The sequence below is a fragment of the Aethalodelphis obliquidens genome, unplaced genomic scaffold (genome assembly GCF_003676395.1).
Source record: "Aethalodelphis obliquidens isolate GAN/ISIS:26980383/991018 unplaced genomic scaffold, ASM367639v1 scaffold34, whole genome shotgun sequence".
Lineage (NCBI taxonomy): Eukaryota > Metazoa > Chordata > Mammalia > Artiodactyla > Delphinidae > Aethalodelphis > Aethalodelphis obliquidens.
The window spans coordinates 16,928,836-16,951,925 of NW_020837978.1; the positions used below are offsets into that span (position 1 = coordinate 16,928,836).

At 41.5% G+C, this 23,090-nt stretch overlaps 1 pseudogene; it reads left to right on the top strand.

The window, feature by feature from the left end:
- Positions 1-631: 631 nt before the first annotated feature.
- On the top strand, positions 632-1,482 carry LOC113631614 (60S ribosomal protein L5 pseudogene; annotated as a pseudogene).
- Positions 1,483-23,090: the final 21,608 nt, after the last annotated feature.

Here is a 23,090-nt window from a genome sequence, read left to right on the forward strand (position 1 = left end):
AATGGACTCTTCCCTGGAGGCTCCAGAAAGGAATGCAGCCCTGCCGACAACCTAATTTTAGCCCAGCAAGACGGAGTCAGACAACTGACCTCCAGAACTGTAAGATAGTAAATTTATGTTGCTTTAAGCAGCCAAGTTTGTGGTAATTTGTTACCGTTGCAATAGAAAACTAGTGCAGACACAGACTGTTGGGGGAGCCCAACGGTGAATCTCATTTGTTGCAGATCCCACGCATACACTCATTCCTCAGACAGGAACTTTTTAGGACTTCTGCCACTAACTTTTTAGGACTTCTCTTGAAAATGGACAGCCAAGGAGTAACAGATATTTGAAGGAAGTATCTAACATAAAAGGCAAAGTTCAAAATTAATAAACACCACAGAGGGAAGAGACCATTCAGGGAGCAGAAGAAAATGTAAAAAACAAACAAAACTCTCAGAGAAATAAGAGAAGATATTGCATCCAAGAAACAAGAACAGAGTGCTCTCGAAAAGGAGCATTCACAAGACTTAAAGCACTCTTAGAATTTAAAAATAGAATAAATAAATATTAGATAGAATGGTAGAGAAATAAAGTTTTAAAAACCAAAAAAGAGGTCAGTGGCAACCCATCGACATGGATCTCTGTTAAAGATATCAAGAATAGGTCTTACTTTAAGAGATACCAAGTAAAATTTAAAAGAAAACAAGAGGGTAAAATGGATTGCTATGCTCAGAAACACTTGGTACTCCAGGACAAAAGTTAAGTACAACACAACCAAATAAAGAATGATCGTCCATGTAGCCAACAGAGATATCATTTGTCAAATCTCTTATGCCTGAATAAAAGGGCATGTGATATTCTGCGGAGATAATGCTCATGAACTCCCAAAGCATGGTGTGACGGTTGGCCTGACAGATATTCTGCGGCATTCCGTCCTGGCCTCCTGCTGGCCCGCAGCCTTCTCAGTTGGTTTTACATGGACAAGATATACATACAATGAGGAAAGCTTTGATGGTCAGCCTGGTACCTTCACCTGCTATTTGAACTAAAATTTTGCCAGAACTACCACTGGAAATAAAGTTTTCGGGGCTCTGAGGGGAGTTGTGGATGGAGGCTTATCAGTGCCTCACAGTACCAAATTGTTCCCTGGTTACGATTCAGAAAGCAGGGGATTCAAAGCAGAAGTACCTCAGAAGCACATTGTGGCTCAGAACGTTGCAGATGATGTGAGTTACCTTATGGAAGATGATGAAGATGCTAACAAGAAACAATCCTCCCAATACATAAAGAACAACATAGCTGCAGACACGATGGAGGAGATGTACACGAAAACTGTACTACTGTATGAGAGAATCCGGCCTATCAGAAGAAGCCTAAGAAAGAAGTTAAAAAAAAAAAAAGAGTTGGAGCTGTTCCAGAAGGTCTCTTGCTCAGAGGAAAGATCAAGTAGCTCAGAAGGCAAGCTGCCTCAGAGCTCAGGAGTGGACCACTGAGAGATGAATCAAACCACAACTTTCTGTGAAGATTTATCAGATAAAGACAATAAATTTATTGACAAAGCAGTGAAAACCACCACCAACAACAAAAACCTTCGTAAAAGTAAAACAAGTGAAAACAGTTTTGAAAATAAGAGAAAATAAGATTAAAAATAATTATCTGTAAAGGATCTCCAATCGAAGTCCCATAATAAGTAGACAAGTTATTAGATTGAGTCAACATGCAATTAGATGAATGGAAAAGGACCCCCACTGAGATAGATCATTGTCTTTTTTTCCCAGAAGTCCAGTAACAGAGATGATTCTAAAAAATTCTAGAGAAGAAAACCTGATTATGGACAAAGGATCAGGCATCAGAAGGTCTCAGAGGTCTTAAAAATAATATTGGAAGTAGAAAAGCAGCGCCTTAACAATTCTGAAGAAAATAACTTCCACCTTAGAATTTCCATCCACGCTGTTAGACAGGTCTGCAGGTGGGGTAGCATTTCAAACATTCAAAGTCTCAGAGAGTTGCTGCCTATGCACCCTTTTCCAGGAACCTGCTAGAGAATACCCTCCAAAATGAGGAGAAAGAAAGAGGACACCAGTAGACAAGAAAGAGGGCATTCTACAGAAGAAAGGAGCCAAGGGAACCTCAGGGTGATTACTATGAAACAGGGCCAGAGAAGACCGAGTCCAGATTGAATAGAAGGATGGAGGGATCCAGAGGGATGACTCCAAGGGGGTGGGGGAAGAAGTTGATCATTCATCTGTTGTTCTTAGGAAATGTATACTTACTGCAGAGTTTGGAGCTGAATAACTGGCAAGCACATAGAAAAGCTTTAGCAAACAACTCAAAACAAGACAATTAATTACTCTGAGGAGCAGAGCAAAAATCCTCATGTAAGAAAGAAAATATAATCTTAGTTCACTATGAGATCTAGTTGTAAGTAAATGTCCATCATTATAATAGGGTCAATATTAAATACTCATTTAACTCTGACTGGTGATATATGATATGTCTATGTAAAGAGGATGGTGGCGAGGGAAAGTACCTATGTGTACGTATACTACTTGTGTGTAGTAGATTGCAAAAATGGCCACAATTTTCTTCTCCCTGTATCCTTCACGATGAGACTTGATAGCACCTCCCATCAAGAGGTGGAGTCTATTCCTCTTCTACTCAAATCCAGCTGGCCTTGTGAGAGAATGAAGTGGGAGTACCAGAAAGCCAGTTCTGAGCCTGGGCCTCAGGAAGCTGCGTGTGCTTCCACTCGGGCCCCCGGGACCCTGCCCATCCTCTGTGTGAACGTGCCTGGCCTCTCCTGCTAGAGGATGGAAGACCACGAGGAGAATGGAAGAGCCCCCCTAGCTGAGGCCACTCTGGTCAGCCAGCCCCCAGCCACCCCAGTAACTGACCACAGCTGACCATAAGCTCAGCCAAGACCAGAATTGCCCAGCCCCGTCCAGTTCAAACGGCTGATCCACAGACTTGTGAGTGCATAGAAATGGCTGGTTTAAGCCAGTACCTTTGGGGATGATTTGTTACACAGCAAAAACGAATTGATACTATGCGTACGTGTGCCAGTATGTCTACAGGAGGATGTTAATGCAGTAAAGTGAAGGTTTTGTGTTCTGTAGTGGGAAATCATTACATCTGTCTAAATCTGAAAAAGCAAGCAACACAAGAGAAGCAGGTTGTTTAGAAACATGATGACAGAAGCAGTGAATGGATTTGAAAATGGATATCCAAGGAATGTAAATCAGGGGTCGGGACGGATAGAGGTTTTCATTACAGGCTGTGTAGAATTGTTTGATTTTTAAAAATTAAGTACGCATTTCATTTTGATAAAACTGCAAATTAAGTGGAAATAAAAAAGAAAAAGAACTAAATTTCCCAGTTATTGGTAGTCAGCTGGTGTAGAGCGTCGGCCATTGCCAGCAGTAGTCACGTGTTCAACAAACGCCCCAGCAGCTGAGGAATTTCCTACTAACACCTTAAGCCACAACCAACCCAGTTTTCCCTTTTGATTAGTATTCAGTCTTCTAGCTTGCATACTTGTGGTTAGTACACAGTGGGAGAATAGAAAAAAAAGCACATGCAAAGTTAGCTGCTGAGTCGCAGACACTGCAGGTGTTCTTCACGTTGGTAGCCTCCATCCTAACAGAGTCAAATAAGGACCACAGACATCAAAACATAATGGAAAACTAGCTGCAACCAAAAGCAGGGCATGGAAAAACTGGTCACTAAAAATCATGCTGTGGTAACATTGTTGAATTGGCCTGGGGAAAAGATGGAGCAAATCCCCGTGCTCAACACAGCGAAGTGGCACTATGAACTCAAAACACACACAACTGCAGCAACAATATCTATTGTCAGACAGTCACCCTCTTCTTCCCTCCTAGTATACTTTCTGTGCTTTAAATGTACTTTTATCTTTGTAATGATTCTTTTTAAGTCAGCTTATAGAATTCTCTTTCCTCTGTTACATTGGGAGAAAGTAAGTGATATTTTGAGAAGACACAGAAGGTAAAAACAAGATACTAGATTCTAAATGATGTGTTTATTAGTCAGAATAGATACATGCTGTAGTAATGAAAGCCCCCAAGTCTCTAGGACTTAACATCACAGGCTACGTCTTCAAAGTTAGGTCTTCAGAAGAACTCTGGTTATCTAATTCACTCAAGATCCGAGCTGATACACCCTGCCATGAGCACTTCCTCTCAAAGCTGACCGGAAGTGACACTCATCACTTCTGCTCGTATTTTTTTAGCCACCTTCACATGGCTGTGTCTAAATTCAAATGGGTGGGAAAATGCAATTCTACCAAGTACCCAGAAGGAGAACTGGAATATTTGTGACATATGCCAACTCAATATGCTATTCTCCCTGCTGTTCAACATAGTCATACGTCACCTAGAATATAAATGAGTTATGTGTATTTTTAATCCAAAGTATAGGAACTTTTCCTCGATGAGTTTTACTCTGGAAAATTATTGTGCTTTAGAAGCAGATGATGCATCTGACTAAGGGGGAGGGCCTGGGAGGTTACATGAGGTTTGAAAGTTATGTAAAGTAATGTGGTTTCCTTTTTTTTTCTTCCTGCGGCTTAATGATGCAGCACAGTATTTGTAGACCAATCCTGGTCTTCCTCAAGTGGTTTCTATAACAAGATAATTTTCTTTCACCCGATCACTAAGCAGTTTGCTTTTGCTTCCAAGTAAAGCCTTATTTTTGCCTAAATTTTGAAGACTGTGACTATAAGGGCACACCACTTTCTGCCTGTTTAAGAAATAATCGGGGGGCTTCCCTGGTGGCGCAGTGGTTAAGAATCCGCCTGCCAATGCACGGGACACAGGTTCGAGCCCTGGTCTGGGAAGATCCCATGTGCCACAGAATAACTAAGCCCGTGCACCACAACTACTGAGCCTGCGCTCTAGAGCCCACGAGCCAAAACTACCGAGCCCGTGAGCCACAACTACTGAAGGCTGTGCACCTAGAGCCTGTGTTGCACAGCAAGAAGCCACCTCAATGAGAAACCCGCGCAACAAAGAGTAGCCCCCGCGCAGCAATGAAGATCCAATGCAAACAAACAAGAAGATTAATTAATTAATTATTTTTTAAAAAAAGAAATAATCCGAGGTGGTCTGGATGTAAAAATGCTAATGCATGCATGAGAAAACTTTATTTAAATCTCAAAGCAACAGTTGCACTTTGAGAAGGAGAGGTTCAGGTGAGCAGGGCCTGTGGATCTGGAGGATCAAAGCAGAGTTTTCAGATGAGACACTGGAGTGGGGAAGGTGGGGAGTAGGTTTCCGTCCCTGGGGACCAAGGAAGGAAACTTATTTTCCTACTGTTATTTTTGAAGAACTTCAGTGTATAGGCACTGGGCTTCTCTCTTGCATCAGGATGGAAATAGAGAAGTAGGGGTTCTAAATATTTAGCCAAAGTCCCCAAACCCTTTGATACTACAGCTTCGAATATGTCATGCATCACATCCAAGTATGGTTACGCTTCCTTGCTAAAATCCAAACAACCAGGAAGCTGAAATAATCAGAACCCTTTATTGCCTGGCAGTAAGAAAATAACACATGGCAAGGAAAACAGTTGAAATCAGGCACACCTTCAAGAGAAAAGCAATTATCAGAATTATCAGGGTCGGGACTGATCGCAGCCAAATTTCTTAACTTCTTTAAAACATGTGGCACATTCAGGCAGAAATAAACTTCGCTGAGATGAACCATTGACCACATGTGGCTCATTTGGAACTCTAAAATCTTTATTATGGAAGGTTCCATCTAGTCAGAATTATAAGCAGTAAGTTCTTTAACATGAGGCCTAAGGAGATCTGTTGTGAATATTTGTTGTGGATACTCAGACCCATAAGTATGTGCCTTAAACTTTAAACCATCTCTTCAGGGTTCTGAGAGAACCCTCTAATTCTTACTCACGAACATGCTGGTGACATGTGACAACCGGGGGTCTGAAGGAGTGATCTGAGCTGGTCTGCTAAAATCGCCTCTGTGTGAGAACCTTGGGGCTAGACCACTTCCGTCTTACAGAAATATGATGCAGGACGTAAGTGTGAGCCTCAGAAGTAATTTTAATTTTTCTAATAGCTACATTAAAGAAATGGAAAAATAAACTAGCAAAATAAATGGTAATTTTTTTATTTACCCCAATATATCCAAAATATTATCATTTCAACAGGTAACAATATAAGAAATTATTCATGAGGTATTTTCCATAGTGTTTTTTTTTCTCCGCTAAATCTTTGAGATCTGGTGTATAATTTACACTACAGGACACCTCAGCAGGGATGAACCTCCCTTCAAGAGCTCAGTAGCTACATGTGGCTAGTGGCTATCTTGTTGGATAACACAGGTCTAGATGGCTGTTAAGGACTTTGTGTTTGTCCCTCCAGAATTTATGTGTTGAAGCCTAACCCCCAATGGACGGTATCAGGAGGTGGATTTGGGATGTAATCATGTTTAGATAAGGTCATGAGGATGGAGTTCCCCCCGCCCTCACCCTGCCATACTGGGTTAGCGTCCTTATAGGAAGAGACTAGAGCTTGTTCTCTCGGCCATGTGAGGATACAAGGGGAAGACGGCTGTTTGCAAACCAGGAAGAGGGCCCCACCAGACACCAGTTTTGCCAAAGCCTTCATCTTGGACTTCAGCCTCCAGAACTGAGAGAAATAAGTGTTGTGTAAGCTCCCCCAGTCATGGTATTCTGTGATAGCAGCCTGAGCAGACTTAAGTCAGTGGCTTTGCTTTTTTCCACTATCAGTTTGAATGCCATGTTTCTCTGTCTCTGTAGTTAGAATGTAAGTATTAGAAAGGCAGGGACCAAAACTTATGCTCACAGCCGTAAATCCATTGCCTAGCACAGTGCCTGACACGAAATCAGCACCTATTGTTGAAGGAATATGAGTACGTGTATGCACTGTCTGTCAGCTGTGTCCTCTTGCTTCCTGTGGTGATGGAAAGGGCAGGTAGAACACAGGCATTTCTGCTTAGTCACTTCATGCCAGTTTTGTGTGGGTACATTTGCACCTAAAGAATTGCCCAATGAGAACTAAAGATATGACTGCTTTGATTTATCAAAAAAAATTATATTCGGGGGGAGGGTGAAATAGGTAAAGGGAATCAGCTGTAAGATGATGGGTGGAAACTAAATTCTGGGTGGTGAGCAAGCTGTAGTGTATATAGAAGTAGAAATATAATGTTGTACACGTGCAACTTATATAATGTTATAAACCAGTGTTACCTGAATAAAAAAATAAATTTAAAAATTACATTCAGAATATGATTACTGTTAAATACATTGTATGAAACAGTAAACATCGTTATTGCCAATTTATCACAATGTTGGGTTAATTCAGATTCTCTACTAAGCATTCTGGAGGAATGGTAAATTTGTAATTTTGTTGTTTTGTTTCATCATATTAGGTTTTTGGATGAATCCTATTCTAATCCTGGTTAATGGAACTGTGTGCAACAAAGAGGGTAAAAGAAACCTCAGTGATGGCCATTCTTCCCTGTAAAGACCTTTTTTTTTTTCATTTAAGAGTACATTTAGAGAATTAAAACAGGTCGCAGAGTAACACTTGAATATGAGCTAGCATAGCTGGGTCTGTTTCTTCCTCGGTACGAATGATCTCTTCTTTGTATGTATTTTCCTTTGTGTTGTTTCATCTGTGAATCTTCTTTCCCAACAACCATCTCCAAAAATGCTGATGAAATGATAAGACACCTCCACAGCAAATGATTTTCCTTTAATTCTTTCACTCTAAAACAGAGAGTTTTAGAACTTTTCTAATACCATCTCCTTTTCCAAATCTTCAAGATCATCAAACTTCTTTCGGGTGGGGAGCTTTTCAAAAAGATGAAAGGGACAGAAAATGTAGACAATGGAAATGACAAAAAATATAATAAATAAAGAGGAGGATGAGATTCGGGACGTTTCCAAACAGGAAATAAAAAGCAATATGGAGTGTGCCAGGCGGTTGATTAGTAAACATATGTTATTTTTCTTGAAAAGAAAGTATTAAAGGACTTCGCCTCCAGAGAGTATATTTCATTGGCTCTGGTGTGGGTCCTGATCATTGCATGTTTTTAAGTCTCATGGGTGATTTTGATGACCAACCGTAGTTAAGAACCAGTGGTTTAATTTCCTCTATAAATTAAAAGAGGGGGTATATAATAGGGAGATATATCCTAAAATCCGTTGTTTTTCTCTTGTGAGACCTTCTCTGGGCAAAGTGAGCTCTTGTCCAATAGTGGGTCCTGGACTTAAATGAGGGTTAATGAGAAATACTTTGAGCTAAAAGTGAAGACAGCTAGGTTTGATTTTGTTACTGACAACCTGTCTTTAAACAAGTCATTTATTCTTGCAATCAGTTTTTCTACCTGCAAAATGGATTTTGCAAGCAATGGCCCTTACTTTATGTTTGTTGAAAATGTGATTTGAAATGTATTTAGGCTGTGGAAGTTACCTTAATTAAAACTGTTATATCAATAATTACTCATTGGTATATAAAACAAAAGATCAGACTTGCTTCTCAATATCTCCCCCCAAACATTTTCTTGCTACTTTATTCATTGGTGGAAGATCCTTTTTATTGTTCTCATGAGAAATCATCCTAAGACTTAGTCTAAGGATGGAGGCATAGACAAACACAGCAGGATCACAGATTCGTAACAGAGATAGGCACAAATACACATGGTTCCTCTGATATCTAGTAAAATCTCAAATTAACACAAAATTAGTTCCAAAAAATTATTTCTTTATTGTTTTATAGTATATTTTCAAATATATGTTTTTTTCCTTATTTGGATAATATTTCATAATAATGCATAAAAATTTAAGGCATTTAAAGCATTCTTTTGTTAATATTTTTTAAATGGTAGGGCTAATTTCAATGAGACAAAAGAAAACTGTGGTTAATAACTAAGTATGAAAACATGGCTAGTTAGAATTAATTTGCATATGTAAACTTAATGTTTCTTTTATTCAAATCGAGAAATCTGCATAAAAATTGAAGGGCATTTCTTTTATGTCATGTTTTCATTTTGTTAAAGCTCTGATACTTTATATATCGCAATGGCTCCAAGCAGTTATTGTTCTGATATAACAGGGTGTTATCGTGATAGCTCAAATTTTGTGGTGAATTCATTTTCGTGGAAAGCCAGTATTATATACTCCATCAAGTGTGTTTAGGATCTATCTTCAGAGAAGATAGATAGAAAAAACACATACTTACGTATCTATGTAAAATCAGAATGATCTAGAAAGATGGAAGGTAGTATCAGCCAGCATTGGGCTGTCTTGCCAAGAGGATACTTCTCTGATTGGTTTATCACTCACGAGAAGAGGCACACACGTGGAAGCCATCTCAGATCGAAGCCAGCACATATGCCTCTTGTAAAATACCACCCTCTGAGGCAGTGGAGAAAAGCGCTTTATTCCCATCCCCACCCCATTTCCTGCAACTTGTGAAGTCACAGAATTTGGGGAAATAGTGACGCTTCCTGGCCTAGATTTAGCACCATCTGGGAACTAGGATGAGCTGCCTGGTGCTGCCACCACCGCTTTCATCTGCCACATTCTCGGAAATTCATCACCCATAGGGTGCTTCTAGCCAGTACAAGTCACTCTCATCCACGGGCGAGAGAAAGAAAGACTAGGAAGTGAGTCCTGCCCAAAACGTCCTCCTGGCTGCTTCTATGTGCTACCACATCCCGTGTAAAAAGGCCTTAGGCTGACTTCCAAGGCCACCAGTCATTTGGTTCCACTCTGCCTGCTTCTGTCCCCTGCCAAATTGGTCTCAGTGATCTCTGAACAGACTCCTCCCTGCCTCTGTCCTCACTGAGATTGTTGCTCTTCCCTGTTATCCTTCCAGGGGGCAGCCCAAGTCTCACATCTCCAACAAGTCTTCCCTGATTCCTCCAGCTCACACGGCAGTTCCTCCCTTCTGACCTTACAATTTTGTCGGTAACAAGTAATTTAGAACCTAATTACATGCTAGAATGTATTGTCTTTTGACTGTTTCGTGTGTTAATTTTACTTCCCCAATTAAATTGTAAGCTCCAGGGGATAACTTTTGTGTCTAATGTCTATGGGCTAAACTCTCACTTTCCCTTTCTTCTGGTAACCATCGGAGTTCTAAGTCCTCAATAGGTGTTCAATAATTCATAGCATCTTAGAGTTGGGACTTTTAAATCCAGATAATAGATGGGCAAATAAACTCTGCTGTATTAGAGAAATAACCACTTCCATAATGCTCTGCCCTCTTCCTTCCTCCCTTCCTTCCTTCCCTCCCTCCTCCAGTCTTTTTTCCTTCCTCCTTCCCTCCCTCCTTCCTTTGCTTCCACATTTATGCTGAGTTGAAATCTCTCCACCTTTAACTTTTATTAATTTATTCATTCAACCAAGATTCTCGAGCACCTACTGGGAGGTGGACCTTGCCAGGATCTGGGGATATAAAGGTGACTATGACCTGGCTCAGTCTCCTGGGAAAGGCCAACCAGTGCACACAGGGCAATGTGAAAAGAATTATGCTGGAGGGAGGTTTAAAGTTGCTGAGAGAGCACCTACCTCCCCCTGAGGTCACAGCTTTGCAGTCTTGCAAGGTCAAAACAGATCATTACTAAGGCTTAACTAGCATTGATTCAATTGTGAAGACCTACTACAGATTCTTAGCAGGGAAATGACTAAGGCTGACTTAAAATCATACAAGGAAGTTTGCAAATTATGTACCAGTTGTTTTGGCATCATTTTCTTGATAGAAGCCGCAATCTGAGAGAGATTGTTTTGTCACCAACTTCTGCAATTTCTAAGACATTTTATCCCTTCCTGGGTTATCATAAAGAGTAGAGGTAATGTATGTAAAGTATCTACTGCTGCAGTAATGACAATTATGAGTAAAATAAGTTTAGTATTATTGAGAGCTTACTATTACTATTGGATACTATTAGATATTAGCAGAGATAGATGCTATCTTAAGCTATTCATCATATTAGCACTTTTAATTCTCACGAAATCCCAATGTACTACTATTACGGCTGATTTATAAGTGAGAAACTGAGATTTAGAAGGTTAAGGAAGGTCACTCACTACGTGGCAAAGCTGGGATTCAAAACTGGGCAGTCTGGTGCCAGAGCCCAGCACCTGGCTTTTGCTACTATTGTCTGTAGGGCCAGGAGAACAGACATTTAAAAGAGAAACTCTTAGAAAATTCGGTACACAGGCTCTTGGTCGTTTCCAGTGGGTGGGCTAAGCAGAAGGGACAGAGGATCACGTGTGACGTGTAAGAGGGGCGAAGTGGGGATTAAGAGGACAGCTATTGGGCTATAGCACCGTCTGTCATGGCCCAACTCACACACAAACTCCTGGGGCCCACTTGAGCTCCCAGGCAACGCCATTTCTCTTCCACACTACGGGTCTGCTATTAAACTTCCAGATTTCGCTTGCCTGGTTTTTAGAAACCAGGGTTCCTTTCTTGTTTTCTAATTCTGCCATCTTTACAGCAAACACACAGCAGTTTGGGAATTCTGTCTTCCCCCTCCACCCTTTCATCGTCAATTTCAACCAGGAACAGCCATAGATTCATTAGATGATAAGAGCTAAAGGCATGTTATTCCCAAACACCATGGTTTAAAGTAAAAATTACAGTTGTCCCTTGGTATCCACAGGGAACTTGTTCCAGCACCCATGCAGATACCCAAACCCAAGGACGCTCAAGTCCCTTGTATAAAATGGTGTAGTATTTGCATATAACTTATACACATCTTCCCTTATACTTTAAGTCATCTCTAGATTACTTATAATACCAAATACAATGTAAATGCTATGTAAATAATTGTAAATACAATGCATATAATTTTTAGCACATGGCAAATTCAAGTTTTGCTCTTTCGGAACTTTCTGGAATTTTTTATTTTGAGTATTTTCCATCCAAGTCCAGTTGAATCTTGGGATGCGGAACCCACGGATATGAAGGGGCTACCATACTCTTTTGTTTTAGTAAAACCCCAGCTTCAGGGTACCACTGAGGACTGGTTGCCAGAACAGAGGTGAAGAAGCTTCGGGGGCTTCTGGAAAGTGGAGCTGTTGGGGGGGGGGGGGCCTTAGGTGAAGATGAGGAGGCCATTGCAGGTGGGGTGGAAGAGAAAGGAGCGTCTGGTTTCTCTCTCACACTCCTCCCTTCGCCCCTTTTATCTATTCTGATGTCATAGACGCTGCCCTTGCCCAGCCGAGTGAGATAAGGGGTCATGCCTGACAGTAGCAGCCAGAGGGTGGTAAGGGCAAGGGGCCGGGCGGCTGCTCTAGGTCTGCTTATGTGCAAGGGACAGATAAAAACTAACTGGCCCAGTGAATTGCACTGGCCTGCATTTTTTTTTTTTTAACAAAATTCAAATGCCCCTAAACGTTAAAATCCAAATTTTAACGTTTAGAAATTAGACATACAATGCAGAATCACTGTAGAAAAATCAGGATGACTGTTAATCTAGACAGCACTTCTTCTGATCTCTTTTTGTTACATCCAAATAGTGGAATCTGTGGTCATCTCAGCTGCCCACTCATCGTTTGTGGTTTTATGCTAACTTCAGATTTGAGGGATAATCTTAGATTTATTTATTTATTTATTATTCATTCATTCATTGGCTGCGTTGGGTCTTCGTTGCTGCACGCGGGCTTTCTCTAGTTGCGGCGAGCGGGGGCTACTCTTCGTTGCGGTGCGCGGGCTTCTCATTGCGGTGGCTTCTCTTCGTTGCTGAGCACGAGCTCTAGGCGCATGGGCTTCAGTAATTGTGGCACGCCAGCTCAGTAGTTGGCGCTCGCAGGCTCTAGAGCGCAGGCTCAGTCGTTGTGGTGCACGGGCTTAGTTGCTCCGTGGCGTGTGGCATCTTCCTGGACCAGGGCTCGAACCCATGTCCCCCACATTGGCAGGAGGATTCTTAACCACTGCGCCACCAGGGAAGCCCCATAATTTTAGATTTAGATCGCCCTGGGTTCATGAATATAAAGGACTTCAGTAACTCCTTTACTCCTAGTCCAGGCTAGAAACAGAAAGTAGAATAAAATCTATCAAAATAAAAATAACAAGGCAAGACAAACTTTCAGAACCAGCATTTTAGTTTTTTCAATTGAATGTATTCACAGCCCATTTTCTTTCTTTCTTTCCCTTGTTCCTCCCTCCCTCCCTCCCCTCCCTTCCTTCCTTCCTTCTTTCTCTAGCCCCCTCGCCCCCATCTCTCTCCAGCAATGGTTTTGCCAACCTGTAGAGAAACGAGTTGTCTCAGGAGCATTAAATATTATAACTGATAACAGTGAACTGTGAACAGGGAGTTGGCCCAGAATTTCATACAGCTGAAGAATAATTCCATGGAGGGCTAGATAATATGAGGACAGAGGAATCCTGAAGTGATCATGGGAATTGTGTTCAGGTAACCCTGAATCCCAGAGAGCAGCTTGCAAGGAAAGTCTGAAGCTGATGACTGCTTTTTATGTGGAGAGAAAGGGAAAAGGTTATTGATTTACTGCACAAAGTTCACTCATTCCTTGGCCGGCCACTGGGCAGAGTTTTTGGGGACAGGACACCTCGGGACTGGAGTTTTGGGGATTCCATACACCACATCTATATTGTGCTAGGTGCCATGGTGGATAAAAACTAGAGCTTCCTTCTTAAGGAATCATAGTCACCCCAAAGTGCCTTCTGGTTCTTGGTTTGCCAAGTAAATGTGTAGACCTGTATCCTGTCAATGTAAAGATGGGGAGGGAAATCAACAAGGGACCTAAATTCTAAGCCACATGCCCAACGGAAATGGTCTTCCCATAGATAAACACCATGTTTGTAATTGGAACCAAATCAACTACAAGCCTGTACTTTGCTTCTTGACTAATGGAGGTGACCTTAGGGGAAAAAAAAAGATAATTACTAGAGGCAGAATAATACAAAATTAACAATCACAGAGGCCAATTTAAGGGGAAGTTCCTCCCCTGGTTCCTTTCTTTGTGTATTCCACAGCTGCTTTCCCATTGCTCAAAAGGTGATTAAGAGGTGATAATGATGTGTATCCCCCTTATCAAAGTCATTAACACATTATTATTGTTGTGAGCAGGCTAGCTACTGCTTGGTCGTGGAGATGCTGCTTTAGGAGAAGAGTCTTTATTGCTCTACCAGAGATTTCTGCGGTGATGGAGAAATTCGTTTGGGGATGAATTAGCAGGTTACATTCTCTGTGACTCTTGAGTGTCTGATTTCCCAAAACCCTGTGGGTTTCTGAGAACCCCCAAGGCCATTCTGACTCTCAATTTAACCGGCTTTCCGAGCTGTTCACTGCCCGTCAGGGATGGCACTGCCTCCTGTCCATCAAGTTGCACATCTATTGTACTTGAAGATTTGGCTGGAACCCCCCTATCCTTGGTACCTTCTCTGAATCTCTACTCAGATAAAGACTCCACCAGTTCTCCTAACATCAGCTGGTTTCCCCGCTTCGGTGAGCAAGTGCTACCATGTACACATTCACTCAGACTGCGGTCAAGTTTTGTAGTTATGTAATCTCAAAGATCTTGGGAAAATGTGGGCGTATCTGCTTATGGAGCTTCTCACATTTTAAAGATATCTACAGGTTGGAGAGGAGAAGGGACAAATGCATTCAGATTGGTTCTGAAATCTCCTAGGCTTTGTTAGGTTAGAAAATGGTCTGTATGATTTTTCTCAGATTTGTGTTTAAATTGTACGATCCTTAAGGGCAGAAGTGTATCCGATTTGTTGATCATAAACCTCCTTAGGACCAGAGTTACGGCAGCTTAAAAATAACTTCAGATGTATCCAAATAAATGTATATATTTTAAGAGTCAAATATTACTAAAGCACTTTAAAAAATAAAGACAAAACCCACAGTTATCCTCCTGCCCCACCCCCTTTACCACTAGTCCCTGCGGGTAGCTACTTTAAATTAATTTTAGCAGTTTCTTCTGGTATTTACTTCCATATTTCTAAGTCATATATGTGTCTGACTAGATCATTATTTAGTGACTATTACAGTTGGGGAGGACTTAAGTCTCCTATCCCACAACACTGCTTCCTCTTGTTCCCTTTTTCGGTTAAATCAATATTCAGGATTTATATTATTATAACTGTATAAATAATATTCTCTACTGAGCTAACATTACCCTATAATTACCTTTCCTTTCTTGTACAACGTTTTGTTTTTCTTGGAGTTAATACTTGCCTTGTTTTTTCCATCAGCCAGGCTTTGTATATAACTGTCCCCAACTTTCAACAGTGCCCCCCAAACTTTCCACATAGTAATATAGAGCAGGTAATCTATCGGAGTCTAAGTACCTCCTTTCTGGGACCCTTGATGTCTTTTTTGCAACCTGGACTGGTTTTTCTCTTGGGCTCCACTGTTCTCCCGGGACTTCCCTCTGCTATCATCCTGTTGATTCTCCTCACCTCCTTCCTGTGCTGGAGCCTCTCCTTGGTTCCTTCCTGGTTTTCCTCTTTCTTTACTCCCTCCTTTTGGCGGCACACCCTTCCTGAGAAAGGGTGCATGTGAGGTAAATTTACTGAGAGCTTTCCTGCCTGAAAATATCTTTATTCTACCCTTGCATTTGTTTGATAGTATGGCTGAAATTTGAATTCTAGGTTAAAAATAATTCTCACTCTGAATTTAAAGGCATTGCACCATTATCTTCTAGCTTCCAATGTTTCCATTCACAAGTCTAATGTCATTCTGATCCCCCGTGATTTTTATGTGAGTGTTGTGTAGTTCTGTAGTTCTGAAATTTCAAAATGATATGCCTTGGTTGGGTCTTACTGTGTTGGTCATTAAGTGGTCCTTTTAATCTCAAGTTCCACATCCTTTTGGATCTTTTAATCTAAAGATCTATATCCTTCGGGTCTGTTAAATTTTCTTGTAGTGTTTCTTCAATAGTTTGTTCCTCCCTGTTCCCCAACCCCCCTGATTTTTCCTGTGGAACTCTTATTGGTCAGTTATTGACCCTTCCTGGATTAATCTCACGTTTTCTTATCTTTTCGCTCACAAATGCCTGCTTTATCTTTTTGTTTTACGCTCTGGAAGACTTCACCTACTTTGTCTCCCAAACTTTCTACTGATATTTTAAAAATATCAGGGTCCACGTTTTTAATTTCTAGGGAATTTTTCGTGTTCTAGGATTGTTCCTTTTTTTTATAGCACCTGTGCTATTTTATAGATGCAATATGTTTTTTTAACCTCTCTGTGGATGTTCAGCGTACTTTATTTGAAGTGTTCTTCTAATCCCTGCATTGTCTCTCTTCCCTCTGATTTTCTTGTTTTCTGTTTGCTGGTTTTGTCTCTGTCTTTCATGTTGGAGGTTGTCCCTCAAATCTTGTGACCCTTGGCTACAAGGGAATCACATGTGAACTGAATGCTCTGTGTGTACGTAAGGCTCACCAACTGAGGGATTCACTATAGAATGATGGGGCAGTAAGCCAACATTTTTATTAGTGTAACCCTGAATTCTACAGGTCTCTTCCTTAAGCCCTTCAATTTCTCGACAGTAGGACTTTCCAAAGCTCTTTCTGGGGATTATAAACCTGGCTGTGGCCTTCTGGGTGGCAGGTGGGAGGAGGCTAGAAGAGTCTGGTGATCAGACTTTTGCTAATGGCCCCTGTTTCTCTGTCTTCTGTGCCTTGGGTCCCTGGTCCTGAGCCTGTTTGGTTCAGTGTTTTGAGAGAATAAGTCACCTGTCTCTGGAGGTGGGAGGTAGGTCATGATGAGACCTAAGGAGCTAGCTGCCTTATGTTGACTTTCAGTCACCCTTGACCTCATGCCTGTATCTTCTGCACGCCCCACACCTCCAGTTCCTGAGCCTTCCCAGGGTTCTGAAGGATGGCTAGCTTGTTCCTTATGGGGTTGCCTCTGTGGGCACATAGAATCCAGCCTTTTCTGTTCTGCTTAAACTGTTATCATTCCTCCAGTACTTTTCATTATAGCAGATATTCGTTGCCATCCTCATCCACTGATGTCCTCTTTGCTGTTGTATTTCTTGTGGGTTTATACTTTTGTATTCTTTTACTGATGTGTGAGTGGGTTTCCAGGAGAAAGTGGAGATAAATATATATGTATGTATTCAATGTCTCACATTTAGTTGGATATGAATTTTGTAACTTGATTGATGATTACTTCTGAGTTATAGCTTATTTTTTAAGCGATGTCAGGCCTTATATTGATAAATGAAATCAGAGTGGGAATTTAAATATCATATTAACATAGCATTTATTTCAAGGTTAATACATACAGACCCAGTCTTCCCTTATAAATTAAACAATATGTGAAAGTTGGATGTGCTAACTAGGTTAGACCAGGACCAGGGTTTGTTTTATTCGGTTTTGTATCAACCATTCTCCTAGGAGTTAGCCCACAGACTTCTTTTTTTAATTAATTTATTTTTATTTTATTTATTTTTGGCTGCATTGGGTCTTCGTTGCTGCGCTCAGGCTTTCTCCAGTTGTGGCGAGTGGGGGCTACTCTTCGTTATGGTGCACGGGCTTCTCATTGAGGTGGCTTCTCTCTTTGCAGAGCATGGGCTCTAGGTGCACAGGCTTCAGTAGTTGTGGCACATGGGCTCAGTAGTTGTGGCTCCCAGGCTCTAGAGCACAGGCTCAGTAGTTGCAGCACACGGGCTTAGTTGCTCCGCAGCACGTGGGATCTTCCCAGACCAGGGATCAAACCCATGTCCCCTGCATTGGCAGGTAGATTCTTAACCACTGCGCCACCAGGGAAGCCCAGCCCACAGACCTTTAACGAATAAACTTAAAAACAACAACAACAACAATAATGAACTAATACAGCTGCAGTTTTCTTCTTTTCTTCAGTAAACATTTTAATGATCAACTAAGTAAAATAAACTTCTGTATGAGCTGGAAATATCATGATGAAGGAAAAAGAGTCCTTAGCCTGGAGAGCTTCACAGTCTAGCGAAAGAGACTGTCAAGAAAACAGATAAATATTAGGCAATGTAATTCATCTTAGTCTAGAAATATGCACCCAATGCAATGGGAGTACCATTTCCCCCTGAAGGTGATAAAAATGCCTAGGTCAGTTTTTCTTCATACTCTTTATGTAGGATCCAAGGCTCTGGCTAGTGTGAAGGTTGGAAATGAGTCCATATAGCTATATGCTCTATCCTAGACATATAGCTATATGTGATAGGTAGATGATAGATCAGATAAATAGATAAATAGGTAGATAGATGCTACATTTTAGCAGGCCCAGTACCCTAGAGGAGCATCACCAGAGATGGATAGAAGCTCTGAATACATCTTCTTCTCCTCACGGAGAGACTCCCCAGGCTACGCCCTTCAGAGTTGATCCAGGGGTGGGCATGGGTTCAAAAATTCTCCTCAGTGCTGACAAGAATCCTAGGTAGGCATTGGAAGTGATGGTATTATTACAATAATCATATCATTGTTATTATTTCTAAACATGTCTGTGATTAATCTTTGAGGGCAGGTTGAAGTTCTTCTTCATTTCAGGAGGCCCTGTGGTGCAGTGCAAAGAATATGGTCTTTTGCAGGGGAGCTGGGTTTGAATTCCACATATTGGCTGTGTGACTTTGGTCAATTACTCAATCTTGCTACATCTAAATTTACTGCTATATCAGATTGAGATAATAATACCTAACTCCCAGATTGGTTGTATTAAATGAACAAAGCCAGATAAAGGGTTATGGGCATTTCTTGATGGGAAGTAGGTGCAGAATAAATGGTAGATATTATTTTTTCTTCCTTCGCCATCAGGGGGTGAACCTCTCAAATGGAGAGACCATATGCTCTTCTTACCTGTAGCCCCACCCTTGGTGCAATGCTGGGCATGAAGTTGGCACTTACTGCATATTTAATGAATGAATGAATAAATCAAAGAATGTCTGGATTATACGAGTTGAGGTTATTTTCCTGACATATGAATCATCATCATTTGCTATTTTCTTCCTTTAGAATGTATTTTCTTAACTATTTGCTGATCCTAAGAAACCACTATTCTTTTCTGAGCTCCTGGATTACTGGTTCTCTAGTGCTGCAAATAAAGCTAAGTGCTAAGTGCTGCTAAGTGCTAAGAGCTAAGTGCTAAGAGCTGCAAATAGAGCTAAGGAACACTAACATTATTTTTAAATGCCCAAATAGCACTTCAAATCCAATACCGTGGTTCGGAATGAAAAGAGGCAACAGACAGTCTCCATCCTTCATTTAAAAGACCCTTTGGCAATCACTTCCTTTGGCAGGTCTGCAGATAAGAGTCTTTGGCTGTGAGTCTCTGCAATGAGAATAAAGGGCGAGAGGAGATGGTGAGATGAAGAGTTCATGTGTCTTTTTTTTTTCTTTTTTTAAATTTTATCATGTGTCTTTTCATGCACTGGTGGCTTTCATCCACAGAGCTGGAGTGGGGCATTTCCTGTCAAATCTTCCATTCACTCTTCCATTCATGAATGCAGGATCAATGTTTGGCTAAACAGTCTTTGTCATTTTCTAGCTTGGGCAATTACATTATATTAGGGCAGTTTATTTTTAAAAAGTTCTAGCCTCAGTGTCATCCTTCCCGCAGCAATCTGGGCAGCATCTGCTTTTGTTCTTTGTGGGGTCTAGGGCTCCTTGGAAGCCGGCATCTTGGACCATCGTAGAACCTCCCACCTTCTATAATTGGCATCACGCAATTTAGCTCTGAGTTTTAGTACCATCCTTTGGGTCAGCTTTGTCCTCCCAGTTATTGTTAGAAGTCCTTCACGTGCCGAAACCATGCCTTCCCCATTCCTTTCCCACTGTGCTCGGCATACGCCTTGCTCCGAAGGGCTCTACGAGCCAGCGGCCTATGGTGTTAGTGTTTCCTTGAACTCTGCAACATCTGACTCCGTGAAACAGCTTTTTAGATTAAACTCTTTTACGAGGACTTCTTTGAGCTTATGCTTTTTGATTCGCCGATATTATTGCTGATCACGTCTCTTTCATTTCCTTCCCCAGGGGAATCTCATTTACTTCCAGGGCTCTAATTATGACTTTTATGATAATGACTGCTAACCTACACACTCATCTCCACCTCTTAGGAAATTCACAATCAATACACCTAAAAGGAAATTTATTACCTGTTTGCACAAATCAGTATTCCTCTCTTTTGGAGTTTATTTTATTCTACTTTGTATTTATTTAGTTATTTTAGTAGGTTTCACTTGATTTTAAGCTCTCTCTCCAGCTATACCTGTAGATCTAAACGTATGTCTATGTGCATCTCTCTATGTACATTTATCTCTATCACTTGGCCTCTGTAGATGCCTAATGAGTGTTCCATGATTTGTCTTGCTTCACTGTTCTGGCCTTTATATTTAACTCAGGTTAGGTCAGAAGGGCAGTGCTCTGAGATGAAGATCCTTCCAATCCCATGGGAAGGAGCAGATCCAGTGTGTTCTCCAGAGATGATTATAGGGCTTCAGACCAGGAAAATTAAAGTCATAAGGACATAAACACACAACATTTTTAAAAAGATGATTGTATAGGGGCTCCCCTGGTGGCGCAGTGGTTGAGAGTCCGCCTGCCGATGCAGGGAACGTGGGTTCGTGCCCCAGTCCGGGAAGATCCCACATGCCGTGGAGCGGCTGGGCCCGTGAGCCACGGCCGCTGAGCCTGCACCTCCGGAGCCTGTGCTCCACAACGGGAGAGGCCACAACAGTGAGAAGCCCGCGTACCGCAAAAAAAAAAAAAGAAGTTGATTGTATAAAGGAAACCATTAGGCCATGACAGTGCCATATCAACAGGAGTGTCTAAATTAGCTCAAGGTTGGGTTTTTGAGGCATCTGGGACTTGAGATTAGAAGAATTTTGTGCAATATTATAGGAAACATAACTTAAATCATCTTTTTCAGAATAGTCTTGGAGAATACAAGTTTTCATTATTTCCAAGAGATTTCAGGTGTGGTCCTTGAAACACAAGGATAGATAGGGAGGTTGTCCTTTAAGTTCAAGAGTTATACAGACTCATCACAAGCACATGGTGGTAAGACCACAGAACACATCATCTCCAGTGGATGCTGTCACTTCCCCGCCTAGATGAGATGGAGAAAGCCCCCTGAACGTGCTAGGCCAAAGGCAGGGTAGACCATCAAAGTGGTTCACGGCCACAGAACCTTCCCAGTGAATCTCTCCTCTTGCCTGCAACCATCTCTTGTGGTGCTTCAGATTCCCCTGTGTTTCACATGCACAAACATCCCAACCAGGCCCAGACTTACAACTGAGGGAATTGGAATCGTCCATTTCCATTCTGAAGTGTCTCCCTGGAGCCTCCATTCTGCTCTCTGATTAGACTGGGCCTCAGAACGCTAAATGTGCTTTTTCTCTGTTAGACACTTGGAGAAGGGGCTGTGAAATGTACAGTGCAATTCATATGGCAAGAATACTTTAAAACAGTGGTTTATGGTGTCTAAGTCAGCTTATTAGTCAGCAGGGATTTCTGCCGATGGTCCTTGGGATGTCGAGTTAAGAATAGCTGGCTGCGTGTCTGTGTTTGGGGCTTTGAAATGCTTTGGTTTCTTGGGCCGCATTATCGCAGACTTCACCGCATTTTCAAACAACACACATAATAAATGACGTCTCCAAGAATCCCTGTAAGGCCTACCTGGATCCCTCTCCCCTTGTTTTGCACTCCATCATCTGTTGCTTACATTTAAAAGCCTGCTGGAGACTGTTTTTCATCTAGCTCACTAGAGAGGAGTAGTTTTTCATGAAGAATTGGGTGGTTGAAGTGATTGTAATTCTTCTTCCAACAGTCTTGGCACCGGAGTCAATTTAAAAATGTATACATTTAGCTGGGTTGCTTTGGCTTGCCCTATTTACGATGGTGGATTTGGGGTGAATTCTCAGGTCTGTGCATGAATTCATATGCCTCAGTGCTTTGTATTAAAACTAGCGTTTGCATCTACAAAGTCTCCAGTTAGATGCTATAATATTTAATTTAGTTGGGGAAATTAAAAACAACGAAACTTCACACATGACATTGAAATCAGAGTATATTAAGATACTCATCTTCAGGCAGTGTTTCTCCAAGCAGTCCTATGCGACGGTAACACTGCCACATGGTTAAGTAAAAAGGCTGATGGACGTATAGATCTTTTGAGTTGAGTTAGCAGAGAATGCATTTCTCTGCTTCTTTGAGACTCATGCTGTCTGTAACCAGACATAATTAAAAGATTAAAGAGACATTTAGAAATGTGAAGCTGGTCACTTTTTAATCAGGGAGATTGATTTTCCAATCCCAATGTGAAGGTGGAATTTTAAATAATTTATAGGGTAGAAATCAGTGGCTTGTCACAACTTGGCTAAAAGAATAAAGGCAAGGGGAAAAGAGGGACTTAATTTTTTCTTCTTCTTTAAGTGCCTTACGGAAAGGAGCATAAGAGGGAGTGAGCCGTGATTTGGTTGTTATGGATGAGATGTTTCCCAGCCTCTGTATCTCTGCTGGAAGAATGAAGATTAGTTTGGTTCCTTCCCACCCTCCTTCCTTTTCTCCCTGTGGCTGGAGGTCTGGACAAATTCTCTTGACTACTCAGCAACATTTCTCTTTTATCCTGCAGATACCAGTCAGGTTCCAATCGGGTTAAAACCAGAGTCTCCTAAAGAGGGATTGCGACTGCAGTACAGGGATGCTTCCATTAGCCAAGAGGGGCATTCCAGGGACACGTATTATCGGAAACTAAACAATCAGAGTCAGAATATAGGAGGGTTAAAGGAGGGCTCCATGGGGCTACTTCAGGGCACTTCTGGCATTAAAAGAAAAAGAGTCATCCGATAGCAATGTAGGTGCCAGTAATATGTGCAAGAAGAGATTAAAAATGTGTTTCAGAAACCTTGGCGCTAAGGTTGATTGATTGATTATCCGACACCAGAAGAAAGCTTGCAGGGAGCAGATGGCTAGCAGAGGCTGTTCTTTTAAGGGTATGGATTGTTCAGGAAGGATTGAGAAAAACTTCTACTCCCAGGTTGGCCAAGTTGGTAGGTCTTCCCTAAGTCAGGGGGTGTCAGGTAACAGAGGTTCACTGCTGGTCCCTTCTGTGCATACACTGATCATGACACCTCTCCTCTTCCCCAAACGA